This window comes from Uloborus diversus, chromosome 1, assembly GCF_026930045.1.
Source record: "Uloborus diversus isolate 005 chromosome 1, Udiv.v.3.1, whole genome shotgun sequence".
Lineage (NCBI taxonomy): Eukaryota > Metazoa > Arthropoda > Arachnida > Araneae > Uloboridae > Uloborus > Uloborus diversus.
The window spans coordinates 121,970,545-121,997,406 of NC_072731.1; positions in this window are offsets into that span (position 1 = coordinate 121,970,545).

A 26,862-nucleotide genomic window follows, 5' to 3' on the forward strand; every position below is an offset into this window, starting at 1 on the left:
TTGCTCCAGTCGTTGTTTCTCAATTAAATTGAGAGAGAGAGAGAGAGGCGGGGGGGACGTCTGGTGATGTTAAGAAGATTATTGATACTTTTGAGTATAGTACCTAAACCACTTTGGGGACGGCAAAGCATGAACTAACCACACAATACAAACGCCATTTACTATATCACTTTCAAGGGCGGTGGTCGCGCTGTGAAACCACCAATTTATAAATTTTTTTCTCTTTTTTTTCCGAATATTTTGAATCAAGATCGCTTGAGTCCTCTTCTTTTGAGTTCAATGAACAAAATGAGATGGCAGAATTACAAAAAAATATTTTTTTGTAGGCTCAATTTCTTGTTCAAATCATCAAATTTTCAATTTTTCGTTTACCCCAAAATTGGAATTTTGTTTCAGATTTTAAAATTTTTAATTAGCGCTGAAAGAGTGAATCATTTTTCTTGATTTTACCTGAGGTACTCAATCATTTTGTTCTAAATGATTCAAATTCATTTTTACATGTGTAAACACGTTTTTGTCCTTCCCCAGGTGGGGAGTGTGAATTAATGGGGACACCACCCCCAGCGAAAAAAGTTGCCAAAAAAATTTTTTTAACTGAAAAATCTATGTCTAGATGATTAAATAAACCTACTTGTGGTGTTTTTTCTTCATATTTCTCAAAACTTAATGATGCGCCCCTGAAAGGGATATAAAAAAATGAAATTTAACCTTTTTTTACGAATTATGAAATTATTACTCGTAAAAAATATGATCTGGAACTATATTATGGGGATCATCTCTTTGACGAATTGTCATTAACGTGTTTAACTGAAAGTTTCATTGAACTGAGTTTTTGCCCTTCTAAAAGAGAAAACAGGATAATTTGCTTGAAAGTAACACTCTACAGACCACATATTTTATTGAAGGAGTTTCCTGTCGTTTAATGTAAATCTTGATATTCTGCAGAGCCTGTTTATTTAAGACCAACTAGGCCACGGCCTAGGCCCTCCGCTTTTAGGGTCCCCAAATGGCTTAAACTACTTTTACCGATGGCTAAAATTGTAAAATTTGACTAGAAGGGGAAGGGGGTTGGCCTAGCACCTCCCGATATCTTAATCGGACTCTGCTACTCTGAGAGGAGAGATATTCGGGATATTGATAAAACGTCACTTGCCAGAATGTATGTACCAATTAAAACGCAAAAAAAAAAAAAAAAAAAAAAAAAAAGAAAAAAAATAATTTGAACTTTGACATCTTGAATTCAAATTATGTTTTTCGCAATCACGAGTTGCGACAGGGCCCTACTTATTGGGGGCTATTGTTTCTAGAAACAGCTCCTGTCCCCCCAAGCCTACCCCTCCTCCTGGGCGGTTACGTGTGTATAGTTATGTGTGTGTGTAGGCGTGTGTGTATGTGTAGGCGCGCGTGCGTGCATGTGTAGGCTTGTGTGTGTGCGTAGACCTGCGTGTATGCACGTAGGCGTGTGTGTATGTGTGAAGGCTTGTGTGTATGTGTGTGCGTGTGTGTATGTATGGTGTGTGTGTATGAGCGCACGTGTGCGTAGGAAATGGACGCCATCGACCAGGAGAAACGGATTCCAGGAGACAGTGCTCGGAGTCGCGCCTGCAGAGGCCGGTGGACGGTGGTGCTGGTGTCCAAGCTGAAAAAGGAACCACAACATCATGAACGGTGAAATAAAAGCAATAAGCAATCGTGATTGCTCAAAAAAAAAAAAAAAAAAAAAAAAAAAAAACCAATTGTGATTGCTCAAAAAAAAAAAAAAAAAAAAAAAAAAAAATTGAATTCTGAAATTTTGAATTCAAATTATGCGTTTCGAAATCACGAACTGGGACAGGACTCTACTCATTGGAGTTATTGTTTCTAGAAACGGCTCCTGTCCCCCCAAGCCTGTCCTTCCTCTTGGGCAGTTGTGTGCATAGTTGTGTGTGTGTAGGCTTGTGTGTGTGCGTAGACCTACCGTGTGTATGCACGTAGGCGTGTGTGAGTGTATGTGTGTGAAGTCGTGTGTTTGTATGTGTGTGAACGTGCGTGTGTGTAGTACATGGACGCTTCTGACCAGAGAAGCGGATAGCTCAGGACCGGGGGACTGCCGCGCCTGCAGAGGCCGGTGGGCGGTGGTGCTGGTGTCCCTGGTCCAAGCTGAAAAAGGAACCACAACATCAAGGACGGTCAAATAAAAGCAATAAGCAATCGTGATTGCTCAAAAAAAAAAAAGAAGAAGAATCAAGGGTTTCGCATAAAACTAATGCAAATATTTTGAAATATTGCTTTAATGTTAATAATAAACATTGAATTATTCAGGAAATTATTTTAGAGCTTGTTTACTATTTTATGCTTATTTTGTTTGATATGATATAAATGTTTCATATTTGCTGTGGATAAGAAAGTATCACTAAGAGGCAGTGGAGTAGCGAGAAATTTTTCATTGTATGGGGATGGGTCGTATGAAGGTTTTCTAATTGAAGTTCTGGTCCTAGCATGTCTGTTCACACAAATAATTTTGTTGTTAATAGGGGAGGGGTACAATTCCCCCTTATCCCTTCCTTGGCTACACCACTGCTAAGAGGAAAATCTTTCAATTTGATTGTATATCTGTTCGATTCAAAATGTGAAAAACAATAGCTTACTGGAAACACGCTTTGACCTGATTTACACTGGCATTTTCTTAAAACGATAAAAGCTCCTACAGGAAATCGGGCATGAAAATGGAGGGAAAAAAAAGCGATTGTACGAAAGCAATGTAAATGTAAATATACGCGAAAAAACAAAAGCTTAAAAATCTGAAGCGTAACCATCATAAAAAGATTGACGTAATTGAAGAATTATCTTATAAAACAGCTTAAATCTTTGACATATTTTTAAAAAGTGAACTAAAAAGAGTGATGTTACAAATTGTTGAATGAACGGAACTGCCAATTACAGTAAAATATTTTCCCTCTGAGCTGTCATTTCATGAATTGGAGAAGAGCATTACTCATAAAATAAAAACCAGGCGCACTCGTTTTCAACGTTAAAAATTTTTCGCTCTTAGGAAAGGTCACAGTGCTATTCTATTTATCTTAAACTTTTGAATGGAAAAAGGGCGATTTCTCCATTAGTTGGGAGCAAAAGAAATGTCATTTATTTTCCTATTAGTTACTCAATTTTGACATTGAATGTTTTATTTTGACAAAACAGGAAGTGTCAATTTGATTTAGGTTATGATCTGTTAAAGTTTCGGTTTCAGTTAAAGATACGTTCGCAAAATGTTCTGGAGTTTTCGAAAACTTGAGAGAAATGATCGCAGCCCCCGCCCCTCCCCCCACCCTAAGTTAATGAAGAAAAAATGTCATGATCGTTTTTATTATTATTTTTTATATTTTGTGATTATTTATTAGTAAATGTTTACTTTTTATATAAAAAAAGATATTGATTTAGTTTTCGCTTGTGCAGAAATGTATGTGAACATTGAAAGAGCATGTTTCCGTTCATAAAAGATTTTGTAAATCAGAAACCAGATTTTTTTTCCCCACAAGGTATTTAAATTGAAAAAAAAAAAGCTTCCTTTCCCTTTGGCAAAAAAATACATATGCATGGTTTATGCAGTCATATATTTCTGGTTAATCAGTGTAAACGTTCTAGGGGGAATAGAAGGGGCTTCCCTTTTGACGTATACATAAATGTACTTGTAAACATATATTTAGACTTTAGAGTCATATTCATCTCTAACAAAATCGATGGGGTCGGATTCAAAACGATAGATTGTGTTAGAGATGAATATACTTCTTAGTTCTTCATGAGGAGGTTGTGAACCTTCTGTCCCCCCCCCCTTTGCTACGTCACTGAGACACAGATTATTTTATCCAAGAACAAGCTGCACAATGTGCTTATTTACTGTGGCATGTATGGTTCTCGAGAGTTACGGACACAGAATTTTTATCCTCAAAACAATTGATACGAATTTTAAACGACGGTGGAACACTGGCTGCAGGGTCACGCACAATAGAAGGGAGACGGGACATCTGTTTTCCCTAGCCCGAAATTTTTAAAATGAGGAGTGAAATATAGGTATTGACTTAGGTGTAAATAATATGGATGGGGACCCGTAAAAGTCATTTGTGACGAGCCTCAAAAATTCTGTGCACCCCCCTGACTGGCTAGGATGCACAGGAGAAAATGATGAAAAGTGCAGAGATCTACTAAGAATGTATATTGAATATTCAGATCAACAAATGTTTTATATCTATAGATTATTCAAGGGTCTATAAAACTTCCTGAGTTTTCTATTGGAAGTGTCCCAACATTGTGGAACATCTCTGAAACAATAGAGAGCAAAATTAGAGTTATGCGGATGTTTAGCTCACAATCTCAAAGTATATTGCATGACAATCGTTTAACAAATTCATCAATAATTCATAAAAATAGGTTCCTGTCCCTTCAAAAATAATGCTTAAAGATTGTAGAAAATTACCATACAGTGGTGTTGAAGTAAAATCTGTGTTAGTCAACGCTTTAAGTTTTTACCAAGGCTGCGGGGTCGAAGGGAAAGAGATCGATTCCGGGAATTTTAGAACTTCCGACTCATTTACCCAAAAAGGTGTTCGACTCTGACTCCGGAAACTCTGGTAGAGTTGCAGACTTTGAGGAAATTGATCGACTCCTACTATTGGAACTTAAAACTTTGACTCTCGACTCCGACTCCTTTACCCTAAAATTAGTCCGACTCCGACTTCTTTCCATCAAAATTAGTTAGACTCCGACTCCTTTCCACCAAACGCAATCCGACTCTGACTCCGAAAGCACAGGCAGAGATACGGACTTTGAGGGAAATTGACCGACTCCAACTCTTGGGAAAACTTTCGACTCCCAACTCCAACTCCTTTACCCCGAAATAGTCTGACTTCGACTCCGCAGCCATGGTTTTTGCAAATTTAGCTTTCTATTCCTGACTCCGACTCTTTTCCCCCAAAATTAGTCCACTCCGACTCTGACTCCGCAAGCACTAGCAGAGTTGCGGACATGGGGGGGGGGGGGATTGACCAACTCCGCAGCCCTAGTTTTTACAATTTAAACCTTCAACTACCGACTCCGACTACTTTACCCCAAAATTAGTTCGACTACGACTCTGCAGCCCAGGTTTTTGCAACTTAAACCTTCAACTCTCGACACCGAGTCCTTTACCGCAAAATTAGTCCGACTCCGACTCCGCAGCCTTGGTTTTTACAGATTTTACAGTAAATGATGATACAGTAAAAATATCGATGTTTAAAAAAAGAAATTTGCAATAAATTCAAATTATTGTTAAAGCATGTCACTATAAGGAAAAGTTTTCTTTTCAACAATTTCGACCACCCACTTCACTATCAAACACAGCGGCTAAGAATGTTTATGTTTTGTTGAGAAAAAAAAAGTCTTTCGAACTAGGAAAGAATCTGTAGCAGTTCCACTCCTTTGCTGCTTATCAGTATGCAGAGATTGTCACAATTTGTTTCACTTTAATAACAACTGTCAAAATTTCTTTCTTTTTCGCAATACGAAAACAATTGAAGGAAGCGAGACTCCGTGTCACGTTACCAGCAAGTGACAGGTGGTTAGGCGCGGTCGACACCGCAAAAGTCGACACGGCCGATTCCTGTCGAGATCCCCTGACTGACAAGGGAGGCCGAAGCCTCATCGATCATGTGCGCTGGCAGCAGACGAAAGCAGCTAAACTCCACTCCTGACAAGTCGTGGCACAAATGCGGTGGGGTTTGTCGTTTTGGGACATTTATTTTGACAAAATGCTTCAGTGATCTGAGGGATACTTGGAGGCAAAAGTTGGAGTTCTGCTCACTTGACAGAGTAAGCTCACGAGATGACAGCAAAGAGATGGATATGAGTTGCGCTCCCGCAGAACAGTTCACTTTGACACGCAGCTGTCATTAAAGGCCACTGATGCAGAAGAATTAGCTTCCGTTGATATATATATATATATATATATATATATATATATATATATATATATATATATATATATATATATATATATATATATATATATATATATATATATATATATATGCGTGGGCGTGTGTGTTGAAACAAAAAAAAAAAAAAAAAACCGCACACACAGGCACAAGAAAGTGTACTGCTTAATACTTACTTTTTGGAAAATTTTTGCTCGACTTAAAAAAATAATTATTTTCAAGAAAACTCTTTGAAGTATACTTTGTAGATTACGCTTGAGTAGTTTCGGTTTAAAAGTAATATCGTTTTAGCTTTTAAATCATGAAGTGAACTTTTATGTTAAAAAAAAGATCTATTCTTCCAATGCTATGGCATCACTATACCATTAGGGTGTGTAGCAACCAAATTATTTATTACAATATAAATAGTGCATTGAATACTAGTAAAACTTTCATTTTTTCTTTCAAACCGTAATTAAAATCAAGAAGTGAAATTAACTTTAAAAAAACCTTAGCCTTTTATAAGCTTTGTATCATTGCTGCTGACGAATGTTATACCTAAGTATTTCTCATTTGATATCTGAAGCATTTCTAGAATGCACCGAGTATGCCGCACTGTGAAACAACCATCTTAGAACCCACAATGCTCCTTGTTCCTATTTTTCTTCCTTCGTTTTTATCTTATTTTTCTAAAGCATTTTACTTGATTAAAAGTTAATATGGGGCTAACTTCTTTCTGCGTAACATCGAAGCATGGACGCACCTTGACTTCAACGTTTCTCAACAAAAGGCCATTTCGGTTAAGTATATTGATGGAGGCAATTTTCGGCATTTGTTTTCAGTCGCCGCTCATGACTCGCATCGAAAAAGGTCAAGGGATGGTTGCATTCAAGTAGCCACCTGATAGCTGGAAAATTTTCAAGTGGACTTCTCCACCGCCACAAAGAGTACGACGGCGAAAAAGAATACCCCAGCCCCCTATTGCCGCCCTCTTCTGCTCAAGCCGTCTGTTTGTTCTTCCCAAGCAATGGACGGCACAGACCCTTCTAGAAAGTCCAATACAAGCTCACAGCTCTTGTTCCATATACACGCGTAACAGCTGTACAACTATAGACCAAAGGGACTCAGAATTCAAGTTTGTTGTCCATTTCCAGATGTTGTGTATTGTAAAGAATAGCTCAAAGACTCCTATTAAAAGAGACTTCGCTTTTAAATTCACTCTTCTGAGGTAAAATTTGAGACATGTTTGCTCTGTGTTAGTTTTCTCTTTATACATTTACTCCAAGTAGCTAGAGGAGTTAAAACTTGAGGTTTAGCTGAGAAAAAGATTTTCGAATAGGAACAAAATGGGTGGAATGTACTTAAAGTAACTCCTATTTTTCATTAAAACTAAATTCCTATCACTTTTGATTATTGAATTTCATTCTCATTTGATAATAGGTTTTTCGAGTGTCGGTGTTTAGAATTCCCTATCTTTTATACTTTTGTTATGTCTCTTTAAGTAAATTTGCAAAATTATATGGAAGCGGGGAAAAACATTCATGCAAAAGTAATCTTAAATACATAAATAAGTAAATAAAAAAATGAAAATAAGGAAATAAATTTAGTAATAAAGCGAAATAAATAAATAATTAATACAATAGGATAAAAAATAAGTAGCAATGAAAAGTTAATAAATAATAAAATAAATAAAATAAAAATATTAAGTTAAAACATGGTAGATGAATAAAAGCAAAGAAGAATAAATAGTTGAACCAATGTTTATTGTTTAACGATTAATCAACTTTCAAATATATTTGAAGAATATTAATTTTTTTAACGTAGCTACTTATTTTTTTAAAACTATCTTTTCCCTTTGAGAGCATCATCTCGCAAGCATAGTTGCAAACAAAAAATTCAATTTACAGGAAAAGTTTTTTTTCCCTGCAAGCAGTTGAAAGTCGTTGATATTTAAGCGGCTCCGCAAGCGGTTATATCTGCAGAAATGTACGGAAAGGGGGAAAAAACCACAAAAACAAAAAATAATGTAAATAATGCAACGTAAAATACGCTGAAATCCAAAAATAAGAAAATATAAATAGTAAAAAAAATGAAAATAATGAAATTAAATAATAATGCAAAATAAATAAATAATGTAATAAAATAGAAAAAAAAAACAAATAGCAATGCATAAGAATATGAAATAAAAAAAAAATAATAAGTCAAATTATGTAATAAAAAGAGGAAAAATAGTTGAACTAATATTTATTGTTATACGATTGATTCACTTTCAAATAAATTCGAAGAATATATTAAAAGTTTCTTTTTCCAAGGCAGCCACTTCTTTCTTCTTTTCTCTTGAACTGTCTTTCCCATTTCAGATCATCTCGCAAACATCGATGCAAATAAAAAAAACCAAATTACAGGAAAAGTTTTCTTCTCCGCAATCCTTTTCAACGGCCTGGAGAAGAATCGAGTAACCTTCTGGAGGGATTACATTGTAAAATTTGACCCTCCGTGAATCTGCTGTACGTATTTTGTAAATGAAAAATACTTGATTTGTGAAATATTAACTTTTATACTTGGTACCATTCTCTCACAATTTAAAGAATGGCTGAAAACAAAATATGTATATTTTTGGACACAATATGACCAAAAAGAAAAAATAACGAATAAATTAAGTGGGTAATAACACGTTTACTAAAAATTACATGCAATTTTTCGCAATTTAGCGAATGGAAAATTTTCTAACTATTGAAAATAAATAACATCACTTTGTTGAAACATTTTCAATTGCACATTTGAGTTAAAGTAATTCATTTGAACGCAAAATTATTTATCAAAAACGTGCTTATTTTTGGGCACGATATGAACAAAAAAGCCGAATAAGTTAAGAATAAAAAACACTGATACTTCCGGGGGCAGGTAAACGGCAGTATCCGCAAAAATGAGTTTTCGAGATACATAGTTGATGAGATGCGTTTGTACTCAATACAAGCAAAAGCGAAATATTGGAAGTAGGCTTTTTTCGTTTTTCAGTGGAAAATAAATAAGCAAACTTTTACAATAAAGCTAACGTACAATAGATAATAAAAATGTAAAAAATTAAAACTTTTCAGCTACTTCCCTGTACCTGCCCACAGCAGTATGACGAACATTATATATAATTTTTCGGCGTTTCAAATTTCGATTATTTTTTATCTATTGAAAGTAACGGAAGCTATTTTCACAATTTTAAAATAAGCGTAAATCAACTGTAATAATATTCTATAAAAATAGACTTAGACACTTTGCAAAATCACCTCAAATTCTTTTGGTATATCTAATCTTCTTGTACGCGTTTGTCGTATTTATTTACTTTCAAGGTGTGAACTGATAACACGTTAAGCCAAAGCCAAGGCCGGGAAAATTTCGGCTTGCATTGTGTTGGGTGATAAATTACTACGCGCCGTGTTTACGCGTCTCATGATCTGCTGGAATTTAGGTAAATGTGAATTTCCTTTTTCTTTTTTCTTTTCTTTTTTTTTAAATCTTCCTTTTTCTCCAGACAGAATACCGGTTCCATAACTGTAGCTGAAATGGAAGCATTCAAAGGAATTACAACACTTTGATTTAGAATTTCTTGATTTAAATTCGTAATTTTCTTTTGTTTTTTCGTAACTTTCTAAATGAATTTTTGGCTATTGTCTAGTTTTAGGTGGAAGTTTTCTCAATTCAATTCATTATATTCTGATTCACGATTTTATTATTTTAATTTAAAGTTTATTATTTTCTGTTTGAATGTAATTTCGAATTGGATTTTTTAAAATTTAATCTAATTGTTTTCTGATTTTCGTTAGGAACTATTTAATTTAAGTTAGGAATATTTGAATTTTGATTTGGAATCTCGAGATTTCAGTTCGGAATTCTCATTATACTATTTCGATTTTTCTTTTTAAAAAATAACTGTTGAATCTTTTAATTTCAATTTGGATTTCTCTGAAATTACTTCAAAAACAAAACAGCAGATAATTTAATTCTTAAAAGCATTAAAAGCAAACCAGAACTTGAAAAGATGAAACTGAAAAAAAAAAATAAAATAATAATAATAAAATAAAAATAAATAAATAAATAAACTAATTAATTAAAAAAAACTGTATATATAGGTCATGAATCCTGAAAACTTTATATTGCCTCTATTCAGAAATTAAAATTTATCTCCGAAGCTAATCAGCTCCTATAGTAGATTACTGTTCGAAATCTGAATGTTCGTAAAACTAAGTTAAAATTGAGATTATCATATTGCTGCTCCATTAGCATTGCATACATCTTCGAATTCCACGCTTATCAGTCACGATTCATCAGAGCTTGAAAAAAAAAAAAAAAATCAAAAATTGGAGAAATGTTGTATGAGTTAAGTTGAAAAATCGAAAAAAAGAAAAAAAAAATGAAGATGTTTGGGGCTGACTTATACACGTGTATCTTCGATGTATAGTATGAAACGCAATGGAAATTTGTTATAAACGTCATTCTGAGACCTGGAGATCCTTGTAATTCCTAAACACGTGTCTGTAGGAATCTGCAATTTGCGCAGTTAAAAGTTATTTCTTTTTTACTTTTCAAGCACAAAGGTATTTATTAAACTTTAATCTTCAGTACTGTTTATCAGCGAAGGAAGAGAATAAAATGTCGTGACATTATATCAGAGTTGTCACTATGTATGATGCCACTATATCCAAGTTCTATCTATCAACAGTCGTAAGAGCTTTCTGACAACACTGAAAGGGTGTCATATGAGATATCAGCGCAAATCATCATAATCTTAATGTAACATGGGGGTTGTCCCCCCTCCCCAGAACCCTTGGTTTTAAGCTCTACAGCCTATCCTGGTAACGTTATATACATATCAGTAGCGTACCTACGGGGTCTGGCGAAATTAAGGAATTGCGCTCCTCCCCCAGGATCACCCGATGGGAAGTCACCGGAAGTCACGGTAACCTCCTAAAAATTTTTTTTGGGGAGAAAATTTGACTAACTGATTTAATAAATTAGGAGAATCACTTAGGAGTATACTTTTGTTTAAAGCAATTACAAAAAGCATTGCCAATCTGAAATTGACTAAAAAACACGACCATTTACAAACATGCAAAATAAAAGTACTATATATTCACTAATTAAGGCGTCCCAATATTTTGTTCAAATAAGACTTTTCATGCTTACATTATTTATTATAATGTGAACAAATACTTAGCCTAAGAAACACCACACACTTCAACTGGAACACGACAAAGTGTTGCCCACTCTCCAAACAAAAAATGGAATCATCCGGCATAGAAAGGTCTCCACCACCGCTGCCCGGTATACAAATTGTGTGAAAAGTCTTTACCTAACTCAATGAATCGGAATAGAATTTCACGCCACGGGTAATCCCCCCCCCTTTTTTTTTTGAAAATTAAGGACTCTTACTTTTTCCTCTACCTCTTTTTCTTGCGAGTTTTTTTTTTAATTTTTATTTTTACTTATAAAAGCGTTTTTCTACTTTTATGTGGTCAATTTTGTAAAAAATTTCAAAAAAAAAAAAAAAAAAAAACAAAAACCCTTCCTTAAAAAAAAAAAAAAAAAAAGAAAAGAAAGAAAAACCAGTCGAAATGCCGCTCCCCTGGCTGCTGCGCCCCTGGCGAGAGCCACTCCTGCCAACCCCTTGGTACGCTACTGATACATGTATGCAGATTTGTTTTGCTTTCTGAGAAGATTACAAACTGAATAAAAACCGATTTTTTATTTTTTATCTTGTTTCTTTTAAAATATATCTCTGAGTTTTCACGACGCTTTCACAACAGATTTTAAGTCACTAAAGTAAATTTCAACATAGCAATGAGACCATTATTCACTTTGTGTTGATTCGCTGGTTTAGACACATCTTTGATCTACCAAGTCACTTTCTTTTTGAGATGTTTCTCTCTCATGGACGAGAGTTGGAGGAGAGCGAGAGCAAACTGTTAATTTTCACTACTATTTTCCATTCCTCGTTTACCAAAACTTTTATTTCAACTTTTTGTATACGTATGCAAAGGGAAAACATTCCTCGGTATTGGTGCCAAAAATTTTACGTCAATGAATTAAGATCGCCAATATCCCGTCTTCTCGCTTTTGCGAATGGCAGAATTTTGCAGGAGCGATTATACGTTAGATCCAAAAATTCATCAGATAGATAAAGATGAAAGTTTCGTGCTAGCAACAACATACTAGTTTTACGAAAGCTTAAAAAAATTCATTCAGCTTCCGCCTGTTTGCCACGTGCGTATCATCACCTTCAAGCCGTTGACAAAGGACAAAAACTGCAAAAATCATTTTTCTTTTTTTGATTTTCACATTTATTTGTTTAGTTATCGTCGTAACATATATCTCGACATAACCAACAAGTGAAAAGTGATAACGTATGTTGTAAAACAAGAAATACACCCGTGGCGGGAAAAGGTAGATATCTCTGCTATTTATTTATTTTTTTTTCGCCAGTTATCGTTTCGGTGAGCATTGCTCCAACAGTTGTTCAAGAGAAGAATGAAAACGAACCTTCAAGCACCATCATGAAGAACGCCATTTGTGTACAGTACAAGTGTATAATCAAACCATTTCCTAAAAAAAAAAAAAAAAAAAAAAATAATAAAAAAAAAAATAAAAAAAAAAATAAAAAATAAATAAAACCATAACTAAATAAAAGGTATATTAAATTAATAAGAACTTTGGAAATATGAGTGTTAGTTTTAAATTTAATAAAAAGCAGACTTTTCTTTAGAACTTCCACGAAATTCGGCAAATAATGTACCAAACACTAACGTATTAAAGATTATATTTATTTAAAAATTGTTAAATTAAACACAGAGCTTTTTCTTTTTAACGGTTCTTTTTCTTGGCGTTCGGAGCTATGCTTCCGTTAAATACGATTAAAACATTTAAAAGAAGAAAACACAAAGAAATAAAAATTAATTTACGTTTACTTTTAAAAATTGAGCTTATGGAGGCAACCCGTTATTTCTGGGGTTAGGACCTTTCCCACAGCCTGACTTTCGGAACATAATCATACGGTACATCCTTTTACATTATGTAATGACTCTCATTTTTCATTGATGGATAGTTGGATGGGACCAGTGATTGGAAAAACTACATTTTTTTTTTGTAGCGAACTACAACTACTACTACTTTGTTACAAATGTAGTTAACTACAACTACTTTTTTTGAAAATGTAGCAACTACAAACTGCTTTTGAAATGTAGTTGCTACTTCGCTACTTTCCAAAAAATAAGTAAATAAAAAGCATATACAATAGGTTGTTCCTTACAAAATGAAAGTCAATTTTTCAAGTAGCATACACTCCTGTATTTTTCCTCTTGTCTCAAAACAATCGTGAGAAAAAGTTTCATATAACTTGCACAACGGCAACCTGTGCCGACTTGCACCTGAAAGTGTAAAACAGTACTTGTATGCTAGGCCAAATTGAAAAAAAAAAAAAGTTTTTTAGAAACTCGAAATTTCTGTTTATAAAACGTTGCCCCCTCTGTACCCAACACCCCACATGTACCACAAGAAAATTTATTAAAATTAAAAAAACATTTGGATATGCCACACTTGACTTAAAATTTATAATTTTATTTGAATTTTTTTTTCAGTTATCTTTTAAAAAATTACATATAAATTTAAATAGAATATCAAGTTTAAAAATTATTGGCGAACGCATTTACAGATCAACAATTACAAACGAATAATAAAAAAATATCGTTTAAATGAAAAATTAACTCAACTTTGAAAAAATCCATATCTTTGAAAACTATGTGGGTGACATAAAAATTGCAGGAAAACAAAAATTTCTATTTAACGCTAATTACCTACTTTTCAACTTTACTGTTTATATTTCTCAGCTTGATAATTTCGTAAAATCTTGCATTTCTGAAAATATGTATCAAAAACTTAATTTTTTGAAGAAAATTATAAATGTTAGGCCACGTGTGGAATGTCTAAATGGTTTTTAATTTGAATAAATGTTTTTGTGGTGCGTATGTGGGGTATGGGAGCAACGTTTTATCAACAGAAATTTTGAGTTTCTAAAAGAGCATTTTATTTTAATTTGGCCTAGCATTACACAAGTGCTGGTTCACACTTTCAGACATAATCGGCACTTGTTGCCGTTGTTCAAATTATATGATTTTTTTTTTGGGAGGGGGTTGGGGACACCCTAATACACACACACACACCGTAAGAGGATTGAACAAAAAAAAAATCATAAATTAGCTCATCAGAAGACACTGAGAAAAATATCCGTTATCATACTCTCATACACTGTAATACTCGTATTTATTGTAAATCCTCCAGAACAGTTCAATTTCATCCTTTTCTATAACATTTTCAGTAGCTTCTTTTTTATTTGGTGAATACTGTCGGAAATTTAAGCCTCGCTAAAATATTTTTGTTTTTCAATCTTCGGTCTGTTCATATAAAATTCACCAAATTTTCAATCGCAAAATCACCGATGTCTTCATTTTCGCGAAAATAAGTGCTTTTTTCAGTATAAATATTGGTGAAATATGAAAATTACGACGGCAAACAAACTAATCGCGTCAAACAGATAGAACGCATGGCGTCAAAATGAAATGCCTGAGGTCAGCTCGTATTTTTATGAGTCTTATTTCTCATTGCATCCGCTGATGTACTTGTGTAAAATTTGCGCCAGTCAAATTCGTTTGAACCTTGATTTTTTTTTTTCAGTTTATTTAAAAGTAGTTTCCAGAAATCGCTACAAACTACTATTTTTTTGTAGTTAACTACTCACTACACTACTTTTTTAAAAAAGTAGTGCGCTACACTACAAACTACTAAAAAATGTAGCTACTACAGTTGCGTCGCTACTTGTAGCGCGCTACTTCCAACCACTGGATGGGACAAATAAGACCATTCAGATCAATAAGACAAACCCTTCAATTTTCAATGTAGGATAGCAAAATTCGCTAGATCGTGACTTTATTTTCATCAGGAAGCTAAAGTGATGATAAAGCGTTATCAACTGGCAAAAATATAGCAATAGTCATTACAAAAGAGTCTTGTCGAAATTGCCTGACCATACTCTACAGTAAATTTTGCTTCTTAATGGTTCATTGTAGTTTGATAGTGTAAAACAAGTTGTTAATTGTTATGGAAAGCCTAATTTATGTAGCTGATGAATTAAAAAAATAAAAATCACTGTGTAATTTATTTATTTCTGTGGTTTGATAACCCCAAAAAAGTAAACTGTAACCCAATAACGCCATGATTGGCATTGTTAGGCTAGGATTAAGGTTTTTTTTTTTTTTTTTTGAGACCCCGAAGAAGCGAGTGAAGGATATGATCCTTTGCTGTATATGCTGCACATATGGACCCGAGCTGTGTGAAAGAGAGAGACGAAGAAAAAAAAAAACCTTCTCATCAAGTAAGCTTTTTCCTTTCCATTGAAGAAAAAATGGAATGTTCTATAATGTTTTTGAGTTTATCAAAAAATATGTTTTCACATTTACAATTGAAAACAAAAATATTTTTTTTTGTTTGATAGTACCTTTTAACTATTTAAAAGAGCTGGCCTTATTGGGGACTCGTATTTATAATAAGGCCAGTTGGCTATTTCTGTTAAACTGCCGACGAACATAATTGAAATTAAAATTTTCTCACTGAGTCATTTTTTCTCTCATTTTTTCTGAATCATGTGATGAAAGTGCAAACTTTGGACTGGAGCCAAATGAATCATAAATGAGCGAGATATTCGGCCATGAACCTTAGGTTGTCCTTATTTGGAGCCCTTACTTAATATTTATTTTAACCTTGCAAAAATATTATCATGTTTTAAAACTACAAAAATGTTTTAAAGTATTTGTAAGCTTCTAAAAAAAAGGGGGGGGGGGGCGTAAATATTGAAAAATTGAACGTATATGAAAAAGCGAGCTTGTTGTTCAAGCTGTTAGTGTAAAAGACAATGTCAATTTTGTCTCACCATTCATTTCGTGCTAATAAACTGACAAGTGAGCGAACGAATCATGAACTGATGGTCTATATGACCATCAACTGTGCAACTGAACTCCACGAATTGACATAGCTTCAAATTTCTCCGTAATTTCAATTATTAATTTAACGGTCAAACTTCAATTATTTTAAATGTATTTTATTTAAGCAAATTTTCGAGAGGTTTTAATTAAAAAGAAAACTGATGCAAACTACTACAGAATGAAAAGAACAATGGAGTGCCGTTGACTCTCAGAAAAGAAAAGAAAAAATCAAAGAAAAAAAAATCAAAGCCAAACTTTCACCAAATGGCATTCTAACTTCAATTATTGCCATTACCACAAAATCTTACGAATACATCCAACAGGATATACAAAGCTGAGATTTAATATGGAGGAGTTCCCTTTCCTAATTGGGGGGATCAGCAGTTGCAAGAAAAAGAAAAGAAAACTAAAAAGGGAGAACCGGGGTGAAAAGGGGGGGGGGCAGCAAAGCCACCCAACTAGATAATAATTAGGAAGTGGGCTAAAATTTGACATCGCATTAAAAGGCTTGTTATTAAGAAGCGACAAAATGTACACGCTTTGCGCAAGGGCTACCACTTTGGTTGTTTATTTTTTCCTAAGGGTCCGGTTAAATGCAGGCCGGTATGTCAGCCATTTTTATGCTCAATAGATTTAATGTTTTTATGACAGCAATCGGCTGCCGAAAATAATATTATTGGTTTTAGACACAATAGTTGCGATAAAAACTCCCTCCGTTTTGTAGCAAAAAGTAGAAATATCTAGGGCAGATGAGTTTCCCTACAGATTGTTTAATCTATATCTATTACAATTGCACAATTCGACTGAATCGACTCATCGTATAGTAATTTAAATCAGTGTTTATTTTATAATTCGGTGTTTAGTTTAGTTGATTTTTGTACTGGAATTGTAAAATAAATTTCATTTCTATGTTTGGGTAGGAAATAGAATGTAAGTGTAATCAGTTATTTTTTGCTTTTTAGTTCCTGGGTATTTTTTGAAGGCGGTTTTTTTTTATGTAACAGTAATTTATTGTTTTTTGTTCTTTTTTCAGCGGAAAACAAACAAGCAAGCTTGTACAATGAAGCTAACTTAGAGCTATTGATGAAAAAAAAAAAAAAATGCAAAACAAATGAAAAGTGAAAAATGAAAAATTTGCAGTTACTGCCCTTTGCCTGCTCACCGCAGTATATATTATTCCAAGTCACACAAACAGACATAATGTTACTTTTTACGACGCTTTTTGCTACAGCAAGATAGCCTGCTATTTATGTTTTTTTGTTTTGTTTCGTATAAAACGCTAAATTACAATTTCACGTTCCTTGCCCTTGCTAATTTTTCATTATCTTATGGAGAAATATAAGGCCTATTTATATTTTAATTCATTTTAGGTTGACCAACAATATTCTATAACGTTTCTCATCACTTCAAATCGCGTAGCTGAAAAGGTCACTAAATGATAACCATTCTTCTAAATTACCTCTAAAACTCAGCAGAGTTAGTTTTGGCAGTTTGATAATAATATCAGTTGCCTCAGAGCATTTACTTTTATTTTTCACAACAACACTATTATTTTTAAAAAATGCTCAAGACACTACCAGAACTAATTCATTGATAATCTCACATTGACTTAGCAACTCAGTAATGAAAGAATCAAGTTCAGATTCATCAGACGAAAATGTTATTAACACAACAGTGATTCCTTAACACTAGCTTTTTGAATTTTAATTTGGAAGAATTTCAATTCCATAGAATCTGCATTGTCAATACTATAAATTTTCTTCTTTAACTTTGTTAAACTAGCTTTAATTGCTGTTTTTCTTCATTTCAAGGCTTTAAAATCCATTTTAAATCACAAACGAATAGAATAAACTTACCTTCCATGATGCATAAAATACCTGGCTCGAAGAACCAAAAAAAAAAAAAAAATAGATCTGATGAATAAGATGAAATTAAAGAATTTCAATAAACTTCAGTCAAGGTACACCAAATAAAATTTGATTTATTAGTGAACTGTAGGAATACAATTCATGAGAATTCACACAAAAACGCCTCACGCACTCAAGGAAAATTTCATACACTTAATCTGGGAAATAACACAACACACACGAAAATGAATTAGATCGCGAATCAAAGTCAAAGTATTTTTTAACTGTTGTCATTACTATTTAGAGAAATTATGCAGATTGAATTAAGAATAAAAACACGGGGGGGGGGGTGGATTTTAGCTTTACATGAAGGACAATTTCACTAATTTTACGGTAGTTATATTCTTAGTTGTCTATACATATAATAATATTCCATAAAAATAAATAATAGAGCATGAAATGGAACAGCACCATTTTATTTTCTCATCTTTTTTTGTTCTAGTTGTATTTATAGTATCAAACAATCGGTAATTACGTCATATCCAGTTTACGAGAAAAAGAAATCTTCTAGTAGAAAAAGGAATAACTATTCTTGATTAAGTTGCATAAAATTATGTACAAGGTATCTTCGGGTACATTTTGTATCTACTCTGATCGAAAACATAAAACGAATTTAACGATAGAGTTTATCCGGTCTTGAAGCAATACCCTGTTTTGTTTTTTTGTTTTTTTCAAAGATACACAGAACTTATCGATTCATGTTTTTTTTTTTTTAAATAAAGATCTGACAAAGATAGACAAATCTGAGAATAAATTTAATTGACAGTTAATCATTATTACTATTGTAATTCTAGTTTTTTTTCTTCTAATTTTAGTGTTTATGGGTATGTATCTCTGAAACTACAAGGAAAAATTACAATTATTTCCAATGATAATTTTAAATGTAATATCCTGAGGACACAGATGCAAACAATCAATTTTCCGGTGGGAAAAAATAAAAAATAAAAAATGAACTAAATTAAAATAGAAAAAAAGAGAAACCTTTGTGATAGTTTCTTGAATCATAATAGAGAAGTAAAGATAAATAGAATTTTCTAATCTATTGCTTGTGTGTAGTACAGAACTTTCGATTATTTATATTTTATCATTTCGCACTAATGGAGTAAGTATTATACAATTCGGTATTTTCAAAACTGTGGGTCACAACGCCCTGGAGTCAGTGTTTGTTGTCTCTCAACACTCGAATGATCTTTGTTTTGCCATCAGGTCAAAATATTCTCTTCTGCCGTTTTCCAATTTATTTCTTTACCTTCTATTAAAATCAAGGGAAATATTCTCTTTTCGAAGAATGCAGAACATTCGTTGCTTAATTCGAAAGACAATTTTTACTCAAACTTTGCATTTAGGAAAAAAAAAAAAAAAAAGACCCCGAAGGCAGTCCTAACCTAACCTAAACAATTTCTGCTTTACAGTTTTTTCTCAAAATATAGTAAAAAAGACTTGAATCTTTGATTTATTTGAACTCAAGAAAATAACGAGACGTATCACTCCGTCGGGTCATTAGTGGGGTAAATAGCCTGCAAAACAGCAGGACATATATCCTTTTTGACAAGGTTAATCATCTCATCCCTTATTGTTCAAATAGCAAGCCAATATGACCAGAACCAACCTTAAGAGCCATTCCACCCCGCACGTGACGCTTCATATATTTCATAAAAAATAATAATTTAAAAGGATGATGAGCAAAATTTTTTTGCTTAAGAAATCACAAACGCATAAATGACTTCTTAAGCAAAAATTTTCCTCAAAAATTATTTCTTTTTTATGAAATATAGGAACCGTCACGTGTGGGACAAAATAACCAGTTTCAATGCAATGGAAATAATTTTTTTTTCAATGGTTTAAATAATTATTTCTATACTAATGAGATACTTTTCATTTAAGTTGAAACCATAGCTTTCAAACTCTACAATTTTTTTCGTCATTGCTGTATTAATAGAGCAAAAATATTAGCTTATCCATAAGCAAGTTACCAGATGTTGACTTTGGATGCCCCGCACGTGGCGCATGTAAATAAATTTTATTTTAAAGAACAAAATTGTTTAATAAAAATATAATTATGTCAGGAGTATCTTTGTATCAAATGTAACAATTTAAAAAATGCTTACCCCTGTTTCATTAAATTATTAAGAGATATGACGAAATGTTAATGAAATTTAAGCATAATTTGTCCCGCACGTGACGCCGGAATAGCCCTTAACGGAATTTCTTATGATTTGTTTAATCAGCGATACATTGGAACGATCATTGTTTATATTAAAATTCTTAAAGGTACTAACTTGGATCACATGCTAAAAAACGGCACATTTAACTTTAGGTTTTCTTTAAAATCGTAATTATCAGCAGAAAATTACTGAACGCTAGTCCAGGCACTTCTTTGTGCACCACTGCCCCAGCGAACTGTGGGAGTCCAATAATGAAAAAAAAAAAAAAAAAAAAATAGCTGGGGTGTTCAATCCGGTGAGATGTGTAAGCCAGAATTACCCTATGATAATTTTGACTATTGAAGAATTTATTAGAAACTATCCCTATCTCAAGTCACATAACGCTTGGATTTTATTTTATTAGATTATTAATAATTATTAATTAATATTTTCGCGGAAAAAAATCGACAGTGGATAAAAATGGCGCCCAAAAGTGTACCTTTGTTCAGTGATGTTTTATTGCAGTACAAGAAACAAAGAACAGTTTAAAAATAATAGTGGAAGGGCAGGAATGTTGATTTCGGATAAGTGCAGCAGTTTATTTCTTACTTGTAGAGGGGAGTGCTTTGAATCGCTCGTTAGTTCGTCGCAACAGATGTAAAACATTAGGGAAAAACTCACTCATTACTTTCTAAAAAAATAAAAATAAAAATAGAACAAAATTAAAAAAAAAAGAATATTAAGTTTACATTTTTTAAACAAGACTTGGATACTGGATTTGATCTACCTAAAATTTGCTTTATCACTACATCGACTTAAAAATGCATAAATACATGACTTATTGTTTTTGTTTTGAGATACTAAGATTATACTTAGAGTTCTTTACAAACACACATGTTTGCTGCAAATTATTTTATCCATCGTATAAATTACGTATTCACAGGAAGATACATAAATTATATGTACGTAAGTTATGTTACTGTTTTGTTGTGATTATTGTTGTTACTATAATCATTGATGCTGTTTATCATTACCATTACCTTCTGTAACATAACGGTTATTATTATGTATGAATGAATGATCATACAATAATTATTGTTATTACTTTTAATGCTATTTCTTTTTTTTTCAGTAGAAGGAGTGCGTATTTAAAGGTATCTGTTGCAGTTGTTTGAATATTTTTATTAGTCATGTGTAAATCGATGAAGATGAAGAGTAAAAAAGAAAAGAAGAAAAAAATCCCTGAGAATTTTTAGTTTGATATTCGTATTTATCTTTTTATTTTGGTATTACAAATGCAGTGAATCATCGTTTATTCGTCTTTCAACAGACTGACGTGAAACGACGTACAAATGAAAGCGACGTACAGTTGAAACGTTGACAAATCACTTCGATTTTTACAAGCTTACCTTACTAATAAAAATTTCTGCAAATATAAAATTGGTGTGTAATAGTTTATGCTAAATGCATTAACTAAAATTTTATGAGAAACATTTATGTGAAATAAATCATACCTTTATTGTATATCGTAAATACTTATTGTATCTTGCATATCTCCATACCTTAATGAAATTATTTAACTAATATTCATAAAAAAACGTGCAGGTGTAATTTTTTTTTTGATTAAAATTAATTTTTCGTCGTCTGATACGCTGATTACCTTCTTACAATGAAAATCGCATTACGAATTGAATCAAGTTCATGAAAAAAATAATCACTAATGCTGTCTTCTTCATCTTTACTAATAATAAAGCTGAAAGTCTCTCTGTTTGGGTGTCCGGAGGATGTCTGGATCTCTGTGACGCGCATAGCGCCTAGACCAGTGGTTCCCAACCTTTTTTTGGCCCATCGCCCCTTTCGGAAGTTTAATTTTACCTATCGCCCCCCTCCCCCCACACGTTCTTCCCTTAAAAACACAAATTAGATGGCGCTGATTTTAGTGAAGATTAATGTTACTGAACGCCTAATTTTAGTTTAAAGCTTAAAAAAGTGCATGATAAAGCAATAATTAGCTTTAAAACTGGATTTTTTATTCTTAACCTCTTCTCCCCCTAAAAAAAGAAAAAAACGTAACTTAAAGTGCTTTAACCAACGTCATTTACATACTTAGCAAAAATAAGAATAGTACATTTTTCAGTAACATGCTTTTTTTTAAAATTGAAATCCGGAAAAAATTGAAAATTTTAACTGTTAAGATTTGTTCTTTTTTACCTTTTTAATGGCTGCCTTGTGCTTGATGGAACTCCGTTAGAGCTTTGATGTCTGGCTTTATATTAGTGAGATTTAATCTGAGTTCCCCTTTGAGGCAGATGTCCAATATATTTCTTTGCTTCGTGAGAAGCTGCACTACAGAGCTAAATCCTCGTTCAACTAAACATGTTGAGGGGAATGAGATGAAGAGCTGTTCAACTTTTTTCCAAAGTTGTGGGTAAGTACCCATAAGCTTCACCCAGGCAAGTTCGTAACCGTATTGCGTGAAAGTAATTTTTGATTCACAATCAAACTTCAAATCCATAAACTCTGTCTGCAAAGAGTTTTCCAGTTCATCCACATCTTCAAAACTAAATGGGTCTAAAATACAGTCAGGAATTTGTAAGTTGATCAAATCTGCAAAACCTTGATTCCATGTTCTTTTTTAACTGATCAAGGTGATCAATAAAAATTAAATTTTTTCTTCAGGAAATTCATCATCCACGATTAAACTTTTTTTTAGAATCGGAAACAGGATAAATTCTTTACGCCCAATATTTGCTTTGTGGATTTCGAATTTGGCAATGAATGCTGAAATTATGCTTTTGGCCTTGATGAGGTTCATCTTGTTTCCTTGAAGCTTAATGTTGACTTCGTTCATTTTTTCAAAAATATCTGTGAGATACGCAAGTTCCAATTTGCGCTGTTTCAAATTCTCACTTAAAGCAGGATCATGCAAATCGAGAAACTCAGCTACAGAGTCCAGAGTCGAATAATTCAAACAAACGGCGCAAACAGTTTCCTTTGGAAAGCCATCTCACAGACGTATGTAAAAGCAAGCGTTCGGAATTTTTCATCATTTTCATGGAAAAGCTCTCGAAACAAGCGATCATTGAGAGAATTAGCTTTGATCTTGTTAATAGCAGTAATGACTAATTGTAAGGTTTCATGTAAAGCACCACTCAATTTTTTTTGCAGTCAAGTGTTGACGATGAATGACACAATGGATGGTAATCACTTCTGGCACTTCTTTTTTAAGGTGTGCAAGAAACCCCATATGACGACCCGCCATGGCAGGGGCACCATCTGCTTCGCAAGCACTTATATTTGTCAATGGAATTTCTTTTTCTTCAAAATAATCCTTCACCACTTTAAAAATCGATGATCCCTTTGTATCAGTAATCAAAGTTCTGGCGAACAACATTTCCTCAGTTATCTCTTTCAGCTCATTAATAAACCTTACGTAAGCTAATAAAATAGCTCTGTTATCTGTCACAGTTGATTCGTCAATCTGTAGTGCAAATTTACTTTGTTTCAAAACATTTATGAATTTGCACTCAATGTCACCAGCCATTTCATCTATTCTCCTGGAAACTGTGTTGTTACTCAGGGGGAGAGATTGACTTATCGTTTTACTGGAGCCCTCACCAAGCAAAATTTCAACTATTTTTTTGGCAGCCGGTAGAATAAGAGATTCAATAATCGTATGAGGCATACCACATTTTGCTATCAAAAGAGACACTTCGTAAGAAGCAAGAAGCCCTTTGTCAAGATCTGTTGCTTGTCTTCTAAGTAATTCACCCACCTTTGGCCGTTTATCCGCATTTGTTTTGAAGTCTTGAAAATAACTAAGAGTTTTATTTACTTTGTCACCATGTACTCTTGACAAATGCTCTTTCATTCGCGAGGGCTTCATCGCTTCATTTGCTAGAAAATGTTTTATCGCACAAAAGACAATGCGGAAACTGCACATTTTGCGGTGACGTGACAAAACCAAATTTTAAATACTCTGCTGAATATTGCCGGCACTTCTTTTTCGAATTCATATCGGACTTCCACACCACGAAACATGCACAATTAAACAGAAATTCACTAAATTAAATCAAAGAAATGGAAACTACGCAAGGAGGTTTATGCGCTGATTGCAAAATTCTGAAAGAAAACTGATAAGTAAATGCAAAAACCCATTACTACACATAACCATCCACTTTTCAGGCGTTAAATATATGCTGGCGCCAACGGTCAGACAGTCCTTACAAAAAATGTTTTCTTCCTCGTGAAAACGGCAATAAAATAAAAGATAATTTTTGCTTTTGGGAATTTTTTTATCCGAACAGATTTGATTGAGCTGTAAATCATACATGCCTTATTTTCTTTTATTTGACGTGCCATATGCTTGGTTCGGTATTACACAACATAGGTATTCTGAAAGATATTTCTGAATTGTGTACCTATTTGTTTTAGTAAATATAGTTTTTGAAAAGGGAAGAACTTCCCATTACCAGGTATCCAAATACGGTCGCCCCCCTATCGCCCCCCAGAAATTTATCACCCCCTAGAAGAGTTCGATCGCCCCTTCGGGGGCGATCGCCCCCAGGTTGGGAATCACTGGCCTAGACCGTTCGGCCGATTTTCATGAAATGGGGCACAAAGTTAGTTTGTAGCATGGGGGTGTGCACCTCGAAGCGATTTTTCGAAAATTCGATTTTGTTCTTTTTCTATTCCAATTTTAAGAACAAAATTATCATAAGATGGACGAGTAAATTACGAAATTATCATAACGTGGAACCGTAATGGGCACAAGCCAATTGGCGAGATACGAAATTATCATAACGTGGAACCGTAACATGGGTACAAGCCAAATGACGAGAAAATTCACCATACATTATTTGTAAATATACAGGCGAACCAAAAGACCTTTTAGTTTTTCTATTACGGGCAAAGCCGTGCGGGTAGAACTGGTAACAATTATAAAATAGACAAGGAAAGGTTTTTCGAATTTCTGGGAGAGGAAAATGACGTATAAACGTTTAATTTTTATATTAAATTGGATAGGAATGAATCGGGATTTTGTGAAAACGACTGCAACTCAATAAACAAAGCAAATTCATAATTTTCTATAAAAGAAGACTTATAATTGCATTATTATGTAAACGGCATAGCTAATATTCTACGCTAACACAGGGCGGGGAAAAAAGAAAAAAAATCACTGTTCCATCACAATAACTACTGTTCTGTTTCATTTCCTTTGATGTTGCCATTGCAAAAAAAAAAAAAAAAAAAAAAAAAAAACTGTAGACGATAAATAAATTAATAGGAAGAATTTTATACATTGCAGACGATAATTAATAGAAAATTAAATGTAAAATGTAAAACACGGCAGAGACGATACATTTACAGAACGCAGTAAAACGTAAAAGTGCATGAATGAGGTTTTACTGTATTTTGCAACGTGTCACTTTTATTTGTCTTTTTTTTTTTTTTTGAATTTGTGCCACTTTCAATTGTAGCTTCCTCAACTGTCAAATTAATTTGGTTTGTCTTAAATCCTCAGTTTTTCCAGTTGATGAACAATGGCGGGATGTGTTTCCGGATCGCGATGCCGTTATAGAAATATTTACAGAACGATACTTCGAGGGATAATACTAACATATTTATTCTTACTCCATCATATGACAAAACCTCGTTTATCCGAATCACCGGGTAATAACAGTTAAATACACCTACAATCTTTGATTTTGCATTCTCAAACATAATGATTTTAAATTATATGGTGGCAAGAACATATAAGTACGCGCCAACCATTCGCTTTTCATTTTGATCCATCAATGGTAAAGCGTTTACATCACTGTGTTTTATTTAAATACCTGCTGTGTTTGAAACAGATGGCAGTTAAGCAATTCTTGATAAGAAATGCTGTGAAAAAATATTTTGTATTTTCTAATGTCTTGTAAACTATTTTATGTAACTTAATTACAAAACATGGTTTCTTTCAGTCGTAATAAACATTTAGCCTGCTTATTTACGTACTATATTTGTTTTGCCTATTTACCGATATTATCCAACTGGGTTCGAACTAAGCGTCCGTAAGTGCGGTATTTTGCAACGAAAAATTTCAGTTTGATGAACATGACATCAGTCGTCATTCTTGACGGCTAACTTTTTGTAAAAAAATAATTTGATAATGGTAATTTTACTCCTAGTTGTCATTTTTTTTACTAACTTTATGTGTTACGCATGGCTTTCCAGCTTCATTTTCCAATCACAATAGGGCTAATCCTCAGCATTTGTGGAATTCTCTTCTCTGCCACTAGCGCAGCCAGAAAAATCTTCTGGAGGGTTTTTTCGATAAAAAAAAAACCCTTCTGGGGGTGGGGTGGTTGATGAAAGATATCTGCTGGAAAGGTTTTTTTTTGACGAAAAATACCTTCTGGAGGGGTTTGTTTTGACGAAAAATACCTTCTGGAGGATTTTTTTTTTTTTGATGAAAAAATACCTTCTGACTTTCCTTCACACTTTATCAGCCTTAGTATGTACACATGAGCAGAAAATGTTCATCGCTAACAAACAGAATTCGATCGATTCGAATACGGGCAATTGTATCTACCAATAGTGAAGTCAGAGGTTTCCTTTGCCCCATCCAAAAGGAAATTTCTTACTATGCTATACTAGCAGACAGAATGCGACCGAATCAAACACAATAGAGTTGAATCTGGCCCTAAGAAAGAAAGGCGAGGGACCAAATTATGCCTATCTTTTATATACTAATTTCGAACCCTGTTTCCCAGATTATCCGGATTTTCGATTATACGGATTGCCTTTGGTTTCAGTTAGTCTGGATAAACGCGATTGCACTGTATCAGTGGCGCAGCCACGGGAGAGGTTTTGGGGTTAA